Below are 20,098 nucleotides of genomic sequence, written 5' to 3' on the forward strand. Positions count from 1 at the left end.
CTTTTCTATAGGGCATGAATCAATTTTCTGCCCCTATGGATCTGATTGTTCTTCTCTAAGTTGATTTCAATGCACTTAAGTATTGAATATTCCCTCTCTCTAACCTCTTTACCCTTACAATGTATTGTTATTTTTCCCCTGTTGATCCCATGTGCTTCTTTATGGAATAGAAAGTTATTCCTTTTTGTTTGCTTTCCTTTTTTCTTATTGTTATCTTCTTCCTCCCTAGTTTTGTATATATTTATACATACATACATATATATTTATATATCTCTTGACATTTCATCCTATACAGTTAGTCCCTGTTCCCTCTATGTAAACTTCTTCTAGTTACCCTGTTGGTAATAATAATTTTTAATATTTGCCAATACCTTCTTTTCTTCTTGGGATATAAATTGATTGAATTTGTTGTGTCCCTTAAAGAAAAGAATTTTTTTCTCTTCCCCCCATTCTCTTAATTACCTTATGTTGATTCTCTTGAGTTCTGGGTTTGGTCTTTTTTTTTTGTAATTGTTGCCTTTTGATTGTACTTTACATTTATTCATTAACATATCCCTCTTACCTATCATATTCAGTAAACCTTCTCCTTGTAACAAAGATTAAGAAAGTTTAAAAAACATTTGGCAAATTGTGTCTGATAGTATATATCAGTAATGGTGAACCTTTTAGAGACCGAGTGCCCAACCTGCAACCCTCACACTGCATGTGAGCCATCCTCTTACCACAGACAAAGGAGGGAGGAAGTGCTCCTGTTGGTTACTAGAAAAAGGGGCAGGTCTTGTGGCAAATGTCCTCATGCATGCCTGGAGAGGGGGAGGGGAGAAGCCCCTCCAGCATGCTTACCATAGGTTCACCAACATGGGTATATATTATCTTTCCCACCCCTAATCTGTAATGAAGGGGAATTAGATTTTCTCACCTCTTCCAGGACCAAACTTGGTTGTCATAATTATTTATTGTTTGTTTTCATTTTTATCTTTTTTCCTGTTTACATTGTGTATATTGTTCTTCTAGTTGCACTTATTTTACTCAAAATCACTTCATATAAATTTTTTCATACTTCTCTGTATTTATCATATTCATAAGGAAGGAAGGAAACAAGGATTTTTATTTAACCTATTATGTGCTAGACATTGCACTACATGTTTTATGAAGATTATCTCATTAAATTTTACAACTCTGAGGAGTAGAGATACCATTATTATCCCCATTTTACAGTTGAGGAAACTGAGGCCAACAGAGGTTAAGGGATTTGCTTTGGTTACGTGGCTAATAAGCATCCGAGGTTGGATTTGAACTTGGGTTGTCCTGACTTTAGCCCCTCTATCTGTTATATAATCTAGCTGCCAATAATTTCTTAATTGTGTTACATTAATTGATATGCCAGAATTAGTTTAGCTACTCCCTAATCAGTGATATCCTTCTTTATTTCCATTTATTTTACTGCTTCCTATTTCTCCCAGGGACAGTTCTTTCCTTCAGAGTCATTGAACTCTGTCATGGCAGCCTTCTGTGATATGTGAAAAAAGGATTCTGGCTTGTGTGTGCAATCCTAACTAAAATGGACCCTGAGACTCTATAAGGTAGATTTTATTTCTCTTGATATGTGGCTGAGTTTTATGTGTTTTATATGAACCTGCATAATTTATTAATGTGTATTGGGAGCACTTGGCTCCTAGTGGGTTCTAGGGTGTGTTACTTTCTCTGACTAAATGTGGTCATTTTGTTTTTATGTGGCATTCTTTCTTTGTTCTTCTCCCTATCATTTTCTTCTTGCTAATTGTTGTACTTTAGAATTCCTTTTTTTTTCTTAGATATTTGTGACTTCATAATAGCTCTCATTTGTATAGCACTTTGAGGATTTCAAAATACTTTGCATGAAACCACTTGAAGTAGGTGGTACAGGCATTATTAGCTTCATTTTTACAAATGAAGAAACTAAGACTTAGGAAAGTTAAATGACTGTCCAAGTCATGCTGCTAGTAATTATTTAAGCTGAAATTTGAATTTAGGGAAGTATGAACTTAAAAAAAATTATATTAATTTTTTGTTTTGTTTTTCTTGGAGCCAAGATAGAATGAATTGTGTTTCAGTTATAATAGTTTTTCGAGAAGAGTGACAGAAAGACCTGAATATGGGATTCCAAGCAACATCAATTCTTGATCAAGACATTTGCTGGGGGGAGGGGGGAGATTACAAAAAATTTAAATGTCCATTTATGGATAAAAAATGGATCAATTAGACTTGCTCTTATTTTAATAAGGTGTTTTCTTAAAAACCCTATTCACCAAAAAAGAATATGATTTCTTAGCCAAGGGTTTTGATTCTTGGTTCATTGCAATTAATTTTTTTTAACCCTTACCTTTTGTCTTAGAATTGATACTAAGTAGGCAGGAGAGTGATTAAGGCTAATAAATAGGGGTTAAGGTCCTTGCCCAGGAAGCCTGAGGTCACATTTGAACTCCAGGTCTGGATCTCTATCCATTGAGCCACCTGGCCCCATACAATTAATTTTATAGGTCAGTATAATTTGTAGAGGCCAAGGGTCAGCCAGTCAGTTAATAAATATTGTTTAAGTGCCTACCATGTGCCAAGCACTGTACAAAGTGCCAGGGTTACAAAGGAAGACGAAGACAAAAGACAGCCTCTGCCCTAAAAAAGGTCACAATCTAATGAAAGAAGACAATCGATAAAAAGAGCCTACAAAGGGTGATGATGATGGTGAAGTCCAAAAGAAGTTCCTGGGTAGGGAAAAATGAGATTGTTGCTCCCTACTTTCCATCTTCTACCCCAAGGGCAGGGGCTACCATTGATGTACTCTTTTGTTTTGTTTTGTTTTTTAAACCCTTAACTTCTGTGTATTGGCTCATAGGTGGAAGAGTGGTAAGGGTGGGCAATGGGGGTCAAGTGACTTGCCCAGGATCACACAGCTGGGAAGTGTCTGAGGCTGGATTTGAACCTAGGACTTCCCGTCTCTAGGCCTGGCTCTCAATACACTGAGCTACCCAGCTGCCCCCTATGTACTCTTGCAATATGATGAGATTCTGATGAAGTTTGGATGAGTGCAGCTAGATGAGAAATGATGAAGTCCTTAAGGGCCTTTTAAAAAAATCTAGTTTAGTCATTATTCCTGATGAATTCAGGAGTTTTACTCCAATTGTTGTATTGATATAGCAAGAAAATTAGTGATTAATTTTGAAATCCTTTTGGAAGTCTTTGACTTGTCAAATAGCTGTCATTTGGGAACATCTAAGTTATTTGGTTATTGACTTAAATTGTATTGTCTTATATCTGTATTGTCTTTTCAAAGAGCTGCCAGTTGGAAAGGGAAGCATTTTGTTTACCAATCTGATTTTTGGAATGTTTGCCAAAATTTTGGTAGTTTTAGAAATAAATATCTATTTGATAAATCTATGTCTGCTGATGATTGGAAAGGAGGGAAAGCATGGTAGAGATTATGAGAACAGAGCTGTGTGTCCATACAGTCTAAATGACCCAAGATGAGAATGATGCTGACACAGGGATCAGAGACTTATAGAGGATTTTTGTTGACTTCAGGCCTTCCAATAGGACTATCCAGGCAGACTGGTTAGTACTTGTGCTGTTCTTAACCCAATGAGATAGTGTGTATAGGAGACAAAGGACAATTGGTGGCCAGTGTATCCATAGTAATTTCCATGTACTTGTAAACTATTATTGTGTCATTATTGAAACTTATCTTCTCCACAGTAAATAATCCTATTTCTTTTAAGAATGGTGTAAGAGTAATCTGAATTAAGCCAGATTTTGGGCAGACGCCCAACTTTAACTCTGTATAAAAATAATACGTAAGAGGTTTCCTGGGCAAATGTACCCTCAAATATTAGAGTTACAACCTTGTGAGGTGGCAGAAAGCCCAGGATATGATGTCAGATGAGTACTCAAGTTCAGGCTCTTATATTTACTAGCTCTGTACTGTAGTATTAGATAAACTACTTAGGATCATAGCTTGATTGCCAAAAGGTCCTCAAGAGAGTCTAGTATAGAAATTTCATATAACAAATGAGGAAACTGAGGCCTAGGAAGAGCAAATGACTTATTCAAGATCAAATAGGTGTAAGAACATAGCTGGTATGTAATACCAGGACTTCTGATCCTAAATTTAAATGACCTTTCCACTTTACTGGTCTTTAGGGCAACTTAATTTTTTTTTGTACCTTATTTTCCTCATCTGTAAAAAGAGAATTAATTGAAATTTCAGTACCTCCCTTTGAAGGTTATTGCAAAGAAAGTGCTTTGTAAACTTTTAAATGCAATATAAATGGGAATGATTATTATTTTTCTTTTAGTATTTATTATTTGCTCATTTATTTTTAAATTTAAAAACTCCTTTCCTTATATCTTATAATTAATACTAAGTATTGGATCCAAGGCAGAAGAGTGGTAATGGCTAGACAATTGGGATTAAATGACTTGTCCAGAGTCATTCAGCCAGGACCTTCTGTCACCAGGCTTACCTCTCCATCCACTGAGCCACATAGCTGCCTCAATTTGTTTATTTTTTAAATTTAAAAAAAAATTTGAGGGCCAAATTTCCTCCCTCTCTCCCACCTTTTCCCCATCCACTGAAAAGGAAAGCATTGTGATATAATTGATATACATAAAATAATGTAAAACATTTCCATGTTAGCAAAATTTCAAAAAAAAGCAAGAAAAGTGAAGTGAGAAAAGTATACTTGTTTGTATGCAGAATTCATTAGTTCTTTCTCTGGAGGTACACTCTCCTGTTTCTGTTCACTTCACTTTGCATCAGTTTTCTTTTTAAACCCTTAACTTCTGTGTATTGGCTCTTAGGTGGAAGAGTGGTAAGGGTGGGTAATGGGGGTCAAGTGACTTGCCCAGGTTTACACAGCTGGGAAGTGTCTGAGGCCGGATTTGAACTTAGGGCCTCCCGTCTCTAGGCCTGACTCTCAATCCACTGAACTATCCAGCTGCCCCCTCTTTGCATCTGTTTTTATAGGTCTTCCCTTGTTTTCTCTAAAACCATGATCCTCATCATTTCGTATAGTACGTAGGTCATTTTCCTTTTTCTTTGAATTCTCTGGGGTACACACCTAGTAGTAGTATCACTAGTTCAAAGTTTTATAGCTCTTTGAAGATAGTACCAAATTGTTCTCTAGAATGATTACAATTTTTTTGATATTATTTCATTTGTCTATGGTACCTTTTTATCAAAATATAGTTCCCCCGATTATCTTTAGATCTATTTTTGCTTTTGGTTTGTCTGAGATCATGATTGGTACCCAACTTTTTCTTCTGTTTATCTTTCTCTCTTCCTTTTATTCTGTTCCTCCTCAAAAGTCTATTTTGATTCTCAACACTGCCTTTCCTAATCTGCCCTTCTTTTGTTATTCCTCCTTTCACTTTCTCCCAACCCCTTCTATTTCCTGTTGTATAATCTAAATTTCTCTTCCATATACAGCTATCCCCTCCAAATACACACATACAGGTTTCCCTTCCACATCATGACTTTCCCCATCATGGTTTTGATATATTGTGATCTCAGCATGAGAAATTAAATGGGAATTTTGGGGGATTTTGTGGAAGCCATAGACAACAACAAACAACCCAGAAAAAGTTTAGAAAGTACATTGGGACCAAATACTTAACTCAAAATTTACACTGAGATATTGTAAATGCTCCATAAAAGAAACAGAAAAAATTCAAACTTCTCTGGAATGAAGGGAAGGCCAAAATTTTTTACATCAATTTTACAGAGTGAAGGAGCACCATACCCCAAACCCCATGTTTTCATTTTTAGGCTTCTTTTGAGTCTTGTCCTTTAATGTTAAATTTTCCATTCAGCTTTGGTCTTTTTATCAGGAATGTTTGTAAGTCCTCTCTTTCATTAAATTTCCTTTTTTTCCTCTGAAGAATTTTACTCAGTTTTCCTGGGGAGGTTATTCTTAGTTGTAATTCTAGCTCTCTTGCCTTCTGAAATATCATATTCTAAGCCCTCTACTCTGTTAAAATGGAAGCTGCTAAATCTTATGTGACCTTGACTATATTTGCATTATATTTGAATTGTTTCTTTTTGACTGCTTTCAATATTTTCACCTTCATAGGAGAGCTCTGGAATTTGGCTATACTATTCCTTGCAGTTTTCATTTTGGAATCTATTTTGGAAGGTGATCAATAGATTTTTTTTCAGTTTCTATTTTATGCTCTATATTTCAGTGGTTCCCAAACTTTTTTGGCCTACTGCCCCCTTTCCAGAAAAAATATTACGTAGCCCCCTGGAAATGAATTTTTAAAAATTTTAATAGCAATTAATAGGAAAGATAAATGTACCTGTGGTCATCACTGCTCCCCTGGATCACTGCAGCACCCACCAGGGGGCAGTAGCGCCCACTTTGGGAATCACTGCTCTAGATCTAAGACATCAGGGCAGTTTTCCTTGATAATTTCTTGATATATGATGTCTAGGATAATTTTTTTTTTATCATGACTCTTAGGTAGTCCAATAATTCTTAAATTATCTCTCTTCAATGTGTTCTTGATGTAACATGGAGTTAGCTTCCATTTGCCCAATTCTTATTTTTAGGAAATTATTTTCTTCAGTGAATTTTTGTACCTCTTTTTCCATTTGACCTACTTTCTAAGGAGTTATTTTCAATTGTTTTGTGTGTGTGTGTGTGTGTGTGTGTGTGTGCGAGTGCGTGCATGTGCACGCCTCTTTTATCCTTAGGCCAGTTATGTTTTTTAAAAGGTGTTATTCTCCTTAGTATTTTTTGAGCCTCTTTCCTCAAATGGTTAATTTTCTATTCTCTATAATTTTCTTGTCCCATTCTCTTTTCTTTTCCAGTTTTTACTTCTACCACTCTTATCTCTTTTTTAAAACTTTTCCAGGAACTATTTAAAAAAAGACTTTATCCTTTGTCTTATAATCAATACTTAGTATTTGTTACAGGGCAGAAGAGTGGTAAGAGCTAGGCAATGGGGGTTAAATTACTTGTCTAAGGTAATATAATACTTCTAGTATCTGAGGCCAGATTTAAACTTATGACTTACCTCTAATCCTGGCTTTTTAATCCACTGAGCTACCTAGCTGCCCCTCTTCCAGGAATTCCTTATTGACTTGTGTCCAATTAGTATTTTTCTTGGTGATTTTGTTTGTAGCTGCATTTACATTGCTCTCTTCTTCTGAGTTGTGTCTTGGTTTTCCTTGCCATCATACTAGATTTTTATGGCCAAACTATTTTTTGTTGTTGCTGGCTCATTTTTCCAACCTATTTCTTGACTTTGAGTTTTAGGTTAAAATTGGCCTCTACTTTCCCAGAGGTAGTGAGGTATCATCACAAGCTTCAGGGTTTTCTATGCTGCTATTTTCAGAACTACTTCTTGGAGTCTGCAAGTGTTTCTAGTCCTTTCATGGGGATTTGCTATGGGGAGAGGCATGACCTTTACTCTTCTGGTTTGTGCTCTGGTTTTTACCCAGGAAAGCCCCCTGTTTCACTGTAGCTATTTAATATTAGAAATTAGATATTATATAATTTATATTTTAAGGTGTGGTCACCAGGAATCAATCAGATCTAGATTGATTCCATAATTAAAACAGACCCAAGTCAGGATCGGTTTTTATGGTAGTTTATTTACAATTAGGAAGGTAGAAGGTAGGGAAATAGAGAGAGGGAGAGGCTGGCCCAGGCCAGCAGAGACCCAGATGGAGAGAGGGTTAAAAGGCAAATTAAACTAGGCTACAAGCCACAAGGCCTTCGCAATCAGAGAGGCAAGAAACCTACTTGAGGTAGAGAGTCTGGAAACGCCAAGGTAGGCCCAAGGAAGTCAGCCTAACTTACCCACATGACAATTCAGAGGGGAAGCTACCTGAGGCCTCAGCCGAGATCCTTCAGCACCAAATTCAAAGCTCCCACTGCTTCAACAGGAAGTTACCATCATACTTGAAGAAATAGCATCTTTCATCACTTCCTGGGGGTCCACCTCTAATTCAAGTGGACCAATGGCAGCCTCAATACTGGTTTTGGACTGCCCCAAGGGCAGTCCCTTGTTCTTGATATGTTACTTATTGTTATGTGTGGGTAACTCATCTCCCCTCCACACTAAGGGAGGTGGGGATGACATTCTCTCTGGTGGCTAGAGTTTTAACTATGAATGAGCTTGAGCTAATTCCATTTACACAGCTATAAGACCTAGCTCTCCTCTCTGCCCTGGAATTGCATCCCAGAAGTGTATATGGGCAGCAGAGTTTCTAGTCAATGTCATCTGTACTTGGTGCCAAAAGAGGGTCAGCTGCAATCTCTTTGTGACTGGTTGTCAGACTTTCTTACTGTCTTTGGGCTAAGAACCCCTGAAGCAAGGCCTGTTGCTAGTGCTGCGGCTGTTTGTGCTCTGAGCCAGGCCCCACTTTGGCATCATAGACCTCTTCCGCCAACCTCCTCAGTTGTCTTAGGCTTAAAAAATGTCTGACCTGGACTTTTTTTGGCTCTGCAACTCTATAACTTGATTTGAGGCATTATTTTAAAGTTGTCTGGAGGAGAATGTTAGAATCATTTGTCGGGGTTCCTGTCTCCAAGCTGCCATCTTGGTTCTGCTATTATTCTTAATATTTCAATACTGAAGAACCATAAGAAAATGTCTGATGATTTACTGATTCACTCATGCCTACCTCTTCTGTCTACCCTGTCATGACAACACATTACTAAAGAATGGAATTTGCCTAAGTTATCATATGAATTCACTTATGAAAGAAATCTAGAATCCATTCATCATATCTGGAATTTGGAAGTGGTATTGACAAGAGCCACCACAATGACCGTGAATGTCCAGTCAGCTGGGAAAAAAAAGCAAAAGAAACTATCTGTACTCAGGGTGATACATTAGCTGCAGTGGAGTAACAAATAGTTAAATGGAGGTCAGTCTAGGGAAACAGGATCAGGCTTGAGATGAGTCTTATAGCCTGACTTCATTCCATTTTTTTTTATTGAATTCCCAGAACATCTGACATGCCCGTATTTAGGGGTAAGTAGAAAAACCACTTTCTAAGCCCCCAAAGAAATGGCTTTTTAGAATGTTTGTCATTTTCTAATTAGCTACACCTTTGTTCCCTTCCTTAGTATGGACAAGATGAGTGCACTCTCAAATTTTTCAAAAGTGTACCCATAGTATAGCTTAGGTAAATTCCATTCTTAGTCAGACATGTTGAGCGTGTGGTTTACATTAGATTCCGTAGAGTTTCCTTTCCATTCAATATCGCGATGAGTGTTGTCGTATTGTTTAATGTTTCATTCTGGAAATGGCTGTGTGTTAGGTTGTGTGAACAGTCTCCCCACATCCTTTTTCTTCTTCCAAGATTTTGAGTCTGGATTGGTTCTTGTTTATAAAGCTTTTCATGATGCACTGCTGAGAAAAGATGCTGCAGAAGAGCCACATGGATGTATTTAACAACTGTGCCATTTTGTCAAGTTATTTCAAATATAGTCTTTCAGAGGCTGGAACATTCCAAGTCTCCTTCTCAGCAGACTTTGAGAGTATCAAGGATTTAGTTAAAAAAAAAGAGAGAGAGAGGCATATTTGTCTGCTGTTGTATCAAAGTCCCTTTGATCATAATATGCTTTAACATTAAACTGATGATTAAGAATAGGGCACCAAAGATGTAGAAGGTAGGAACTTTTCATGGCACAATGATTTTGAGAGGACAGAATAGAGGAGAAGGGCAGGCCGTTTATGTCTGCCAGGACCTTCAGAGATTCTTAGGTGGAATAATGCCTTTCCTGCCTTTTGCTAAAGTGATTGGGCTTGGTATTTTCCTGAGGTCTTGGAAGTGAAGAATTTTGTTCTCTCTTCTCACACTAATTGATGTTTATCTTTGATCTTGAGAAGATGCTGAATCCTCTTTGCCTTGCCTTTGAAAAAATTACATTTGGTATTACATTTTTAAACTAGAAAAATCTTTAGGATGTCATACCTACCAGTTGTCAGTTAGAGATCTTTGTAATGATGTTTGATCCTAGTAAACTTTCATTTATTTTCCTTTATTGGTGAATAGGGTATGCTTCTTAGTTAAATATAAATTCTATTTATCCAGAGGATCATAGATATAGTGCTGGAAGGGACTATAGAGATCATGTAGTTAAATTCCTTAATTTAATTTTAAAAAATTATTTATTTATTTATGATATTTTCCCATGGTTACATGATTCATGATCTTTCCCACCCCTCTTGCCTACCCACTCCTGGAGCTGACAAACAATTCCACTGGATAATACATGTATCACTGTTCAAAATCTACTTAATTTAATTTAATTGGAAACCCTTACCTTATATCTTAGAATTGATAATAAGCATCAGTTCCAAGGCAGGAGAGTAGTAAGATCTAGGCAGTAGGGGTTAAGTGACTTGCTTAGGGTCACAAAGCTAGGAAGTGTCTGAGGTCAGATTTGGACCCAGAACCTCCCATCTGCAGGCTACCACTCTATCCACAAGCCACCTAGTTGCCCCCTTACTTTTATTTTAAATGAGTTTTATTGATACTTCTTGCTTTCATATCACTTTTTTTGAACCTAACCCCCAAACTGAACCCTTCCTTGCAACAAAAAAACAAAAAGAAAGTTGTATAAAAGGTCATTATTGTTTTTTCAGTTAATCATGGTTCAGCTTCCTGATAATGACCTCTTCCTGTACATTATTTTAGTAATTGTGTATATTGGTTCTTTTGGTTTGGCTTATTTAATTCTGTACCAGTTTATGTAAATCTTCCCATTTTTATCTGAGTTCTTCAGTCACCATTTCTTTTTTCTTTTTTTCTTTTTTTAAAATTTAAACCCTTACCTTCCATCTTGGAGTATTGACTCCAAGGTAGAAGAGTGGTAAGGGTAGGCAATGGGGGTCAAGTGACTTGCCCAGGGTCACACAGCTGGGAAGTGTCTGAGGTCAGATTTGAACCTAGGACCTCCCGTCTCTAGGCCTGGCTCTCAATCCACTGAGCTACCCAGCTGCCCCCTTCAGTCACCATTTCTGATTTCAAACTAATATTCTACTCTATCCATATCCTGTAATTTGTTTGGCCATTCTCTAGTAGATGAGTATCTACTTTGTTTCCATTTCTTTGATATCACAGAAAGTGGGGCTAGGAATATTTTGTATTTATTGGGAGTTTGTTTCTATATTTGATCATATTCTCTTTTTGGCATATGGATCAAGGGTTATGAAGAGTTTAGTGATCTTTCATATTTCAGAATCAGATGACTGATTTTATAAGTGAAGAAATAGAGACCTTAGAGACTTGCCTAAGATTCTACAAGTTGAAGGGTCAGAGCTGGAAATCTAAGTTAGGTTCTCTGACTCCAACTAGCACTTTTTACTACATCAGGCAGCTTCTAATTGTTGTTCTTATTGAGCACCTACCTCATGTATTGTATGTAAATGCTGAGGACAACAGGAAGGATACTGATGGACCACAGCCAGTTTATAGCCTGATAAAGAATTGAACCCATATACCCTAAATGATATAATACCAAAGACAGAGATATGCGATTAAGATAAGGGCAAGAACAAAGTGTTTTCGAGAGTTCTGAAGAGAGCTGTCTTCCCTGGTTCAGTGTTAGAAGGGACCTTGGACATCATCTCATCCCGACATTTTTAACCTGGGGTCCTAGAACCCTCTGCCCTTAAGGGATCCACCGGTAGATTTTAGAGAATTCATTAACTAGGATGGGGAAAAAACCTAAATATCTTTATTTTCATTCATCTCTAATTGCAATTTAGCTTTCCTTTAAATTCTGAATGTTGGCCACTAAGGTTATTCTGAGAAAGGGTCCGTAGGCATCGCCAGTCTGCTACTGAGGTCCATGGCTCCAAAAAAGGTTGAATCCTAATCTAGTCCAATCCATATCCAGAAATTAATCCTCTCTACAGTGTTTGTTGTTGTTCAGTCATTTCAGTCGTATTCAACTTTTCATGACCCCTTCTAGGGTTTTTTTGGCTCTAGCTCATTTTATAGATAAGAAAACTGGGGCAAACAGTATTGAGTGACTTGCTCAGAGTCACACATCTAGTAAGTGTTTGAGGCCAGATTTGAACTCAGGAAGATGAATCTTCCTAGCTAGCTCCAGGCCTGGCATTAGCTGTCCTAAAAGCCCCTACAATATACCTAAATCATTATCCATCATTTATTTAAAGGCTAGGAGTAAAAGGGAACTTACTACCTTCCAAGACATCTCATTCCACTTTTGGATTGCTACAATACTCCTTCTACAATACTTTGAACAAGTAAATTAACTTCTCTGGACTTTAATTTCCTGAACCGTAAAATAAGGAGGTTGGACTGACTAGTCTTTAAGATTCTTTGCAATTCATCAATAAGCATTTATTAAGTGCCTACTTATTAATGGGACCTGGGAATACAATAAAATAGTCTGTCTTTATGGAGTTTATTTTTCACTGAGGGAAAACATGTGCATATATAAATATTTGCAAAATATATACAAAATAAACACAAGGTGATTTGGGGGAAAAGGCACTAAGAGTGTGGATCAGAAAAAGGCTTTCTGTAGAAAGTTGAATCTTGAAGGAAAGGAGGAATTCTAAAAGGTGGAGGTTGATGCCAAATTGAGGAGTTTAAATGGAGTTTAATGAGTAGAGGAATGACACAGTTACACCCATACTTTTGGAAAATGAATGGATTAAAAGAGGGCAGAGAATTGAGTCAGGGAAACCAATAAGAAGTCTATTGCAATAATTCTGGTAGAATTACCCCAGGATAGTGGCTGTGTGTGCAGAGGGAAGGGAGCAGATTCAGTTGCTACCTGTCAAAGGAGAATTTGACTAGCATGATTGCAGTAAACCAGTTTCTTTCACCATTATTAAGGTCTGGACCATATTCAGCAATTCAGTTTCCAAGATGTAGCTTACTGGTTTTTTATGGATAGATGTAGCTCACAATGCCACCAGAAACTGAAACAAAAATGATCACTTCAGATAATCCCTTTGCCATGCCCAGTTGTATTTGATCATAAGAATCTTTTGCCTTGTCAATGGAGTTTGGACTAGAGGTAAACAATCTCTAACTGGTTTATTGAAAGCCAGTCAGAAATGACCTAATTGATAATGGCTTATAGATTACCCAATTGATAAATGTTGAATGATACAAATAGGCACTTCTTAAATAAGAAATCCAAGCTATCCATAGTAAATGGTGCTGTTATGGTCAAAATAAGGTAAACTGAGGCGCCAAGCATAATTGATTTATTAATAAAGTACTAATTTACCAGAAAATAAGATCTTAGCTTTTTGAATGAGGGACAGCTTAAAAAAGTTTTGGGATATATAGAACAAAGAGCAAGACTTTGTAGGCAAAAAACAAATTATGATGGGCTAAAACAATTCAATAGCGTGAATGGCAAAACCAATATGATTGGTTACAGATCTGAGGCTTGGGGGACAGTATGATTGGTTGGAAATTGGGAATGAGAGGCTAGCATCAACCCCCTTCTTCCTTCCTGTGACTAAGAAGTGTTCATTTTTTGAGTCTACCTGCAAGGTTAGAGATAATGGACCATATTTCTTTGGATAACAAACCAGACATCCTTAAAGAATAGCTCAGTGGTATAAAAAAAAACAAACTAGACCAGACCAGTCTCCTTGTTGTCCACCTGCCTTCTTCAAGGGTAACAGATTTCCTTAACATAAGAATAGAATAGTGATTAACAAGAGAATGGATTTCCAAACTTAATTTATTATAGGCCTGCTGAATTACTGAACTAAATTCAGAGACAAAGAACTATGATTTAAACAGTTCAGAACAAAATCAATTAACTATAAATAGGATCAATTGAAAGATGATACAGAATCAGGCTGCTTAATTTAGGGCAAATCACTAATAATCTAAGAAATGTAAATTGATACAACACTGAGTTTCCTACCCATTGGATGGTAAAGCTGATATAAAAGGGGAAACAAATTTTGGAGGGGCTGTGGGAAAAGAGGTACATTAATGCACTGTGGGTGGCACTGTAGGTTGCTTCAGCCCTACTAGGAAGGTAACATATGTGTGTGTTTTTTGATAAATATATGCATATATACACATATAGATGTGTGTATATATACAAAAATTGATAGAGATCTCAGTTCTTTTTGTGATTGCAAAGAATTGAAGAGTAAGGCAGTGTTGATCAAATTAGGAAATGACTGAACAAAATTATGGTTTGTAAATGTAATGGGATACTATAATGCCATAAGAAATAATGAAGGTTTGAGAGAAATCTGGAAAAATTTATATGAACTTATACGAAGTAACCAGAACCAGAAGAACAATTTGTGTTACAACAATCATGTTTCAAAAATGGACAGCTTTGAAAGACAATAATTCTGGTCAATGCAATCATCAGGTGTGATTTCAGGAGACTAATGATGAAGAATGCTACTCATATCTAAGTGATGGACCAACTATGAAGAAATGAGGCACACATTTTTGGACATGGCCAACATGGGATTTTGCTTTGTTTGATCATGCATGTTTAATTGCAAGGATTTTTTTGTTATTTTTTTTAGTAGGGATGGAAAAGAGATAAAATATGTTTATTAATTGAAAAAATTAACAAGAAAAACTACTCATGAAAAATTGCTCCTATAAAACATAGATAGAATACAGTGTTTTTAGATTATTTTATTTCAATAATTACTCATAAATAGTGACAGACAGTAGTGGAATGGGTTCTGGATTGAGAATCAAATGCCTTAGATTTAAACCCTGGCCCTGCCACTTCTGTGTGACTTTGGGCAAATCACTTCCCTTCTTTGGGTCTTACCTTTCCCATCTGTAAAATAAAGGGGTTGGATTAGAAGACATGTATGGATCCTTCCAGCTCTAAATCTATGATCCCAAAACTTTCAGACTTTCAGTCCAAAGATAAAATGTCATAGGGTCAACCACAAATTTAGATAGAGCCTCAGAAATCATTTAATCTAATTTCCTTATTTTACAGATGAGGGAACTAAGCCCAGAGAGGTGTCATTTAAATGGAAAATTAAAAAAAAGTATGCTCATATTGTTCTTCCACACTTGAAGAATTTGTGATTTCATCTCTTTAAAAACTCTGAGGAACATGAGCAACTATTATCTTTGAGCTTTGTGGGCATATAAGTTAGGCCAGCTGATGTTGTACTCATACATCAAAACTTTACTGGACATATAACTTTGGGTTCATGCACAACTCTTCTTATATGTTTTTCTTTCAGACCATGCCCTTACCCCTAGAAGTATTTTGGAAGGTATAAAGTAGCATGGTTTTCATTATTGCTAATAGGAAAGTAGAACTAGTGCCATACACTGCAATGCCAATATTGCTCTATTGACTTCTCTCTCCTCCCTTGTGGTTCTCCCCATAGATCCTCAACGTTTTTATTCTTTTTATTGTCCCTTTACCTTCTCTCTTTTCTTCCTTGTAGTCATTTGCCTCCTCTTCACCATTACTGCTATTTTCCTTCTTGTTTTCCTTCTTTTCCCTTCCAGAACTTAGCAGGTATTGGCTTGTTAGTACTTTTAGTTGGTGAACTGACCAATCACATTACTTACTTGAACTTTGAGTCCCTTGGTATTGTTTGTATTCCCTGACTTTGGCCTGAGAAAAGACTTTTTATTATTTGAGTTTTTAGTGGTCTGAAATTGGAACAAGTGAAAATTTATTGTATATGCTATATTAATTTGAAGATCTGAAATGCAATTAAAATTATCAGATGTCCATTACACGCAAGGAATTCCTCCCTACCCTTATTGACCTATTATTTCATGGGTTTAGGGAACAACTTGTTGGGAAAATTCCTTTACTAATTCAGATTGGCAACCATTTTTTAATTAATCATCTTAGAAAGGTGCCTTAATTGCTGGGAGGCTAAGTGACTTGCCTAAGGTCAAAATGCTTATATTTATGTTTAAAAGACTGGACTTGAATCCAGGTGGTCCTGACACAGGCTTTCTATCCATTTAGCATGCCATCCCCTGCAAGTGGATAGAAGATGAAATAAGACACATCTTCTGACTTTAAGGAGCTTAGTGAATAAGACATATATAAATAATTATGTTCTAACATACGAGTATATATAGAGGTCCAGAGAAAGGGCTGTGAGGAATTTTAGGGGAGAGACCAAATTCAGCTGGAGGGATCAAGAAAGGGGCAGGCACTTGAGTTAGTGAGCCTTTAAAGGGAAGGTATGATTTCAAAAAGTAGAGACTGAATGGGAGATAGAGGAGAACCTGGCTTTTCTAGAGGGGAGAACAGAGAATGAATAGGGGAAAAATGAGTGATAGGAGATAGTAAAGATTTAGATGTAATATTGGATTTGTGAAAAAGAGTATTGTGAGATGAGGGTATAACATAACCTGGAGCCATATGCTGGAGGCTTTGAAGTGGTTTATGTCCTTTTTTGGGGGGTAGTTAATAAGGAGCTATTGAGGTTTTTTGAGTAGAAGAATAATGTGAAGAGAGTGGTACAGCAATGTGAGAGAGACAGGAAACCCAATTAGGAGGCTACAGTAATCCAGATGAGAGATGATAAGGCCCAAACTAAGGTTCAGGGATGTACTATTTAGGTACTAGGAATAGGAAAAAATAGGATGACTAGGAAGAATATCACAGAGGTAGGATTCACAATACTTCTTTGTAAGTATATCTGAGAGGATCAAATATTTATCAGTTTTTTGTTTTTGTTCAGTTGTGTCTGACTCATTTGGGGTTTTCTTGGCATAGGTACTAGAGTGGTTTGCTATTTCCTTCTTCAGCTCATTTTACAGATGAGGAAACTGAGGTGAAGAGAGTTGAGTGACCTGATCAGAATCACACAGCTAAGTGAGTATCTGAGGTTGGATTTGAACTTAGGTCTTCCTGACTCCAGACTTGGCACTCTACCCATTGTGTGACTCAATTGTCCCATTTATGTATTTTATAGATGGGTAAAACTGAGGCAGAGGGAAATTATGATTGTTTAAAGCTATAGTTAAAATGTTTTGTTCTTAAAATAATCTCTTGCCTGGTTTTTAAAAACAGCTGAAACTATAACCCCCTTATAGTTCCTCCTGCCCTTTAGAATTGTTTCCTACCACAATTTAAGATTGTTGAAGGTTACCTGAAACTGCTCATGATTTGGTTTCTTTCTCCTTCATCTACTCCATTAATCTTGGACTGTACCATGCACCAGGGGAAGGCAGTTGGCAAAGCAAAAACCAATCTGTTTAGAAGTTATGCAGTATTATTACATTTTAACCTGTAAAAATTCTTAGGTCAGTTAGTGGTTTGGAAGGATTTTCATGAGAACGACTTCGGCTAAAAGGTAGTAAAAGTAAATGCTTTCAAAATAACTGAACTTTGGCTTCTAACAAAGTCATTGTTTGGCAACTTCCACAGTTCAAAATCTTTCGAGAGCTTTGAGGAGGAAATGACTGAGAGATAAAGTAATGATTAAGGAAAGAAAAGAAGGAAGGAAGAAGGAAAGGGAAAGGACAGAAGAAAACAAATTCATATTTCCCTTTTGTTACCAAAGATTAGCCCCATTTCTTCTGAATGCTTTGTCTCATATTTGGAATAAGGCTTGAAGCACAAAGAAATGGTTTTGCTTTCCTTTTTTCCCCCCTCCTCTCTGTCTGAAATTGGTTTTGCAGAACTGGAAATTTGGCAACACACATGGAAAATAGCAAATCAGTTTATAGTGTTCTCTGCCTCCTAGTTTAATGAAACCCACAAGAATGAGGAAAGGCTGTATGGCTTCAAATAAGAGAAGGTCTTACTGTTAAAAGCCTTACATTCTCTGAATGTTGCTTTTCCCCCTATAAATTTAATATTCCATAGAATGGCATGCCTAGCCCACAGTTCACTGACAGTGGCCCTCTGGGTCTTAAATAAAGCAGGATTTCAGCTTCATTGTCTTTCTTTTCTCTTTCTACTTGATAGGCCTCCTGCAGAAAGTACATAGATGTTTCTTATGTTTGAAGAAAGAAGGATTTTGTAATTGTTTTTTCTCCTAATAAATAGCCTGGGTAGTTTTGACCAAGCACTGCCACCTGCCCCATCCTGTTCTTTTCTATCTGCCTCCAAACCAAGGCACCAAGGCAGAATACATCAGAGAGTGAACTGCCTGAAAATAAGTAAAAAATATCTGTGTAATCAAAAAGTTCTTAACTTCTTTTTCTAAGGTTTCCCTACCTTGAAACATCCTTCAACTTGTTGGGCCTTTTTCACCTTCTTCCATGGGTGAAGTCCCCATTTTGAAGCTTCCCCTTTTGATGGAGACTCAGGTTGGCCAAACTTTCATTCCCCTCTTGCTTGTGCTGTGAACTTTTTAAGATTTCAGAATCAGACTCCTGTGTTGGCATGTGGTTTCCTCGCCCCCGCCTCTACCCCATTCAACTTCCTTTTGGGTGTTGTCTTCCCCCATTAAGCCCTTTGAGGGCAGGGATTGCTTTTATTTTTTGCTTATATTTGCATCTTCCGTGTTTAGTCCAGTGCCTGGCATATAGCAAATGCCTTATAAATGCCTTGCCTTGTGTCATGGACCACTGGCAGTCTGGGGAGGCCTATGGAGCCTTTCTCAGAACAATGTTTTTAAATGCATAAAATAAAATAAATAGGTTTGCTAAGCAAACTAATTATGTTGAAATCTAGTTTAAGAACACTTGGTATAATCAGATGTTTGTTTTCTGCAGTTACACCCTAATGAGTAGTTTAATGTAATCTAGGAATATTTACCTTCCACCAGGAGAGAGTTTCCTAGCTGGACCTCACAGTGGTCATGTTTGGATCATCCATATTCTATTAAAGAATGTGCTACGAGGACATGATTATGAACCAGAGTTAAGTTCTTTTTAATGTGGGTTTTTAGGAGTCATTCATAGAGATGTTTCTGTCTACCTGGGGTGCTTTTTATTTCTTGGAATATGTGAATTCCTTGTGTAGAATCATAGCATCTCAGAATCGGATGGGACCTGAAAGGCCATCTAGCCACAGAACCAGAGGCATAAGTCCCCTTTGCTGCTTCATTAACTGTAATTGTTAGAAAAATTGCTCTTGCATTTAGCTAAAATCTGCTTTCTACAGTTTCTACTAGTTAGTTTTGCCTGATGAAACAGAACAAATCTAGATGGACTTTGGAGGTTCCTTCTGCGACAATATTATATCTTTTATTTTTTGTTGATTTAAACAAATCTGTAATTTAAAAAATTTTATTGATGCTTTTTGTTTTGTTACATGTAACATTTTAGTAGTTCCTCCATTCTCTACTAAGAGATTTGAAGTGTTTCATTGTTAGGACTGTAGAGTCAATATTTGTTATTACATCAGTGTAAAGTCTGTTATCTTGTTGCATTATTTTCTTTGTGTTATGTGACTATTGTATAGATTATTGCCTTGGTTCTTTCTTTGCTTTGCTTTAGTTTAAGATAATGAGGTTTCTCTGAGTTTCATAGTCAGTTTTTTATATTGCAATAATATTCCATTATGTTAATATGCTACAGTTTGCTTACCCATCCTCCAGATGATGGACACCCACGCTCCTTTTAGTTTTATGCATGTGTCAGTAGTTACTGACATCCTCTCATTTGCCTTATATTTTTTGGTAACAATATTTTCCATTTTCCTCTGCTTTTTAGCTTTTTTCCTTCATTAAAAGTTCCTATTTATGGAAGGCAATTCAGGTTGATGGTCAGCAAATCAATTAAATGCCTACTCTGTGCTAGCTAAGTGCTAGGGATTCAAAGAAAGGCAAAAGACAGTTCCTGCCCTCAAGGAGCTCACCATCAATGGGAATACCACATACAAATAACTATCTATAAATGAGCTATGTATAGGATAAATAGGAAAGAAATAATGAGTAGAGGGAAGGCACTGGAATTTAGAGGGATAAGAAGGACTTATTAGGCATCACCAGGCACTGTATTGAACCCTAGGGATACAATTATAGTTGTTCAGTTATGTTCAACTTTTTGTAAAACCCCCTACCCCACCCCAGAGCACATAGCATGTCAATGCTATCCATGAGGTTGTCTTGGCAAAGATATAGGAGTAGTTTATCATTTCCTTCTCTAGTGGATTAAAGCAAACAGAGAGTAAGTGGT

The 20,098-nt window shown here is 36.8% G+C and overlaps 1 protein-coding gene across 2 annotated transcripts in view; it reads left to right on the forward strand.

Annotated features, from left to right (window-relative positions):
* Nucleotides 1–1,515: 1,515 nt before the first annotated feature.
* Nucleotides 1,516–20,098, forward strand: part of LDLRAD4 (low density lipoprotein receptor class A domain containing 4) — a 604,065-nt gene continuing 585,482 nt past the window's right edge. The window contains exon 1 of one of the 2 annotated variants that reach the window (XM_044667083.1): nt 1,516–1,583. The gene's annotated coding sequence lies outside the window, so the exon portion shown is untranslated. The remainder of the gene's footprint in view (nt 1,584–20,098) is intronic. The other variant, XM_044667090.1, reaches the window with a different exon arrangement.

The sequence above is a fragment of the Gracilinanus agilis genome, chromosome 1, assembly GCF_016433145.1.
Source record: "Gracilinanus agilis isolate LMUSP501 chromosome 1, AgileGrace, whole genome shotgun sequence".
NCBI classification, from domain to species: Eukaryota; Metazoa; Chordata; class Mammalia; order Didelphimorphia; family Didelphidae; genus Gracilinanus; species Gracilinanus agilis.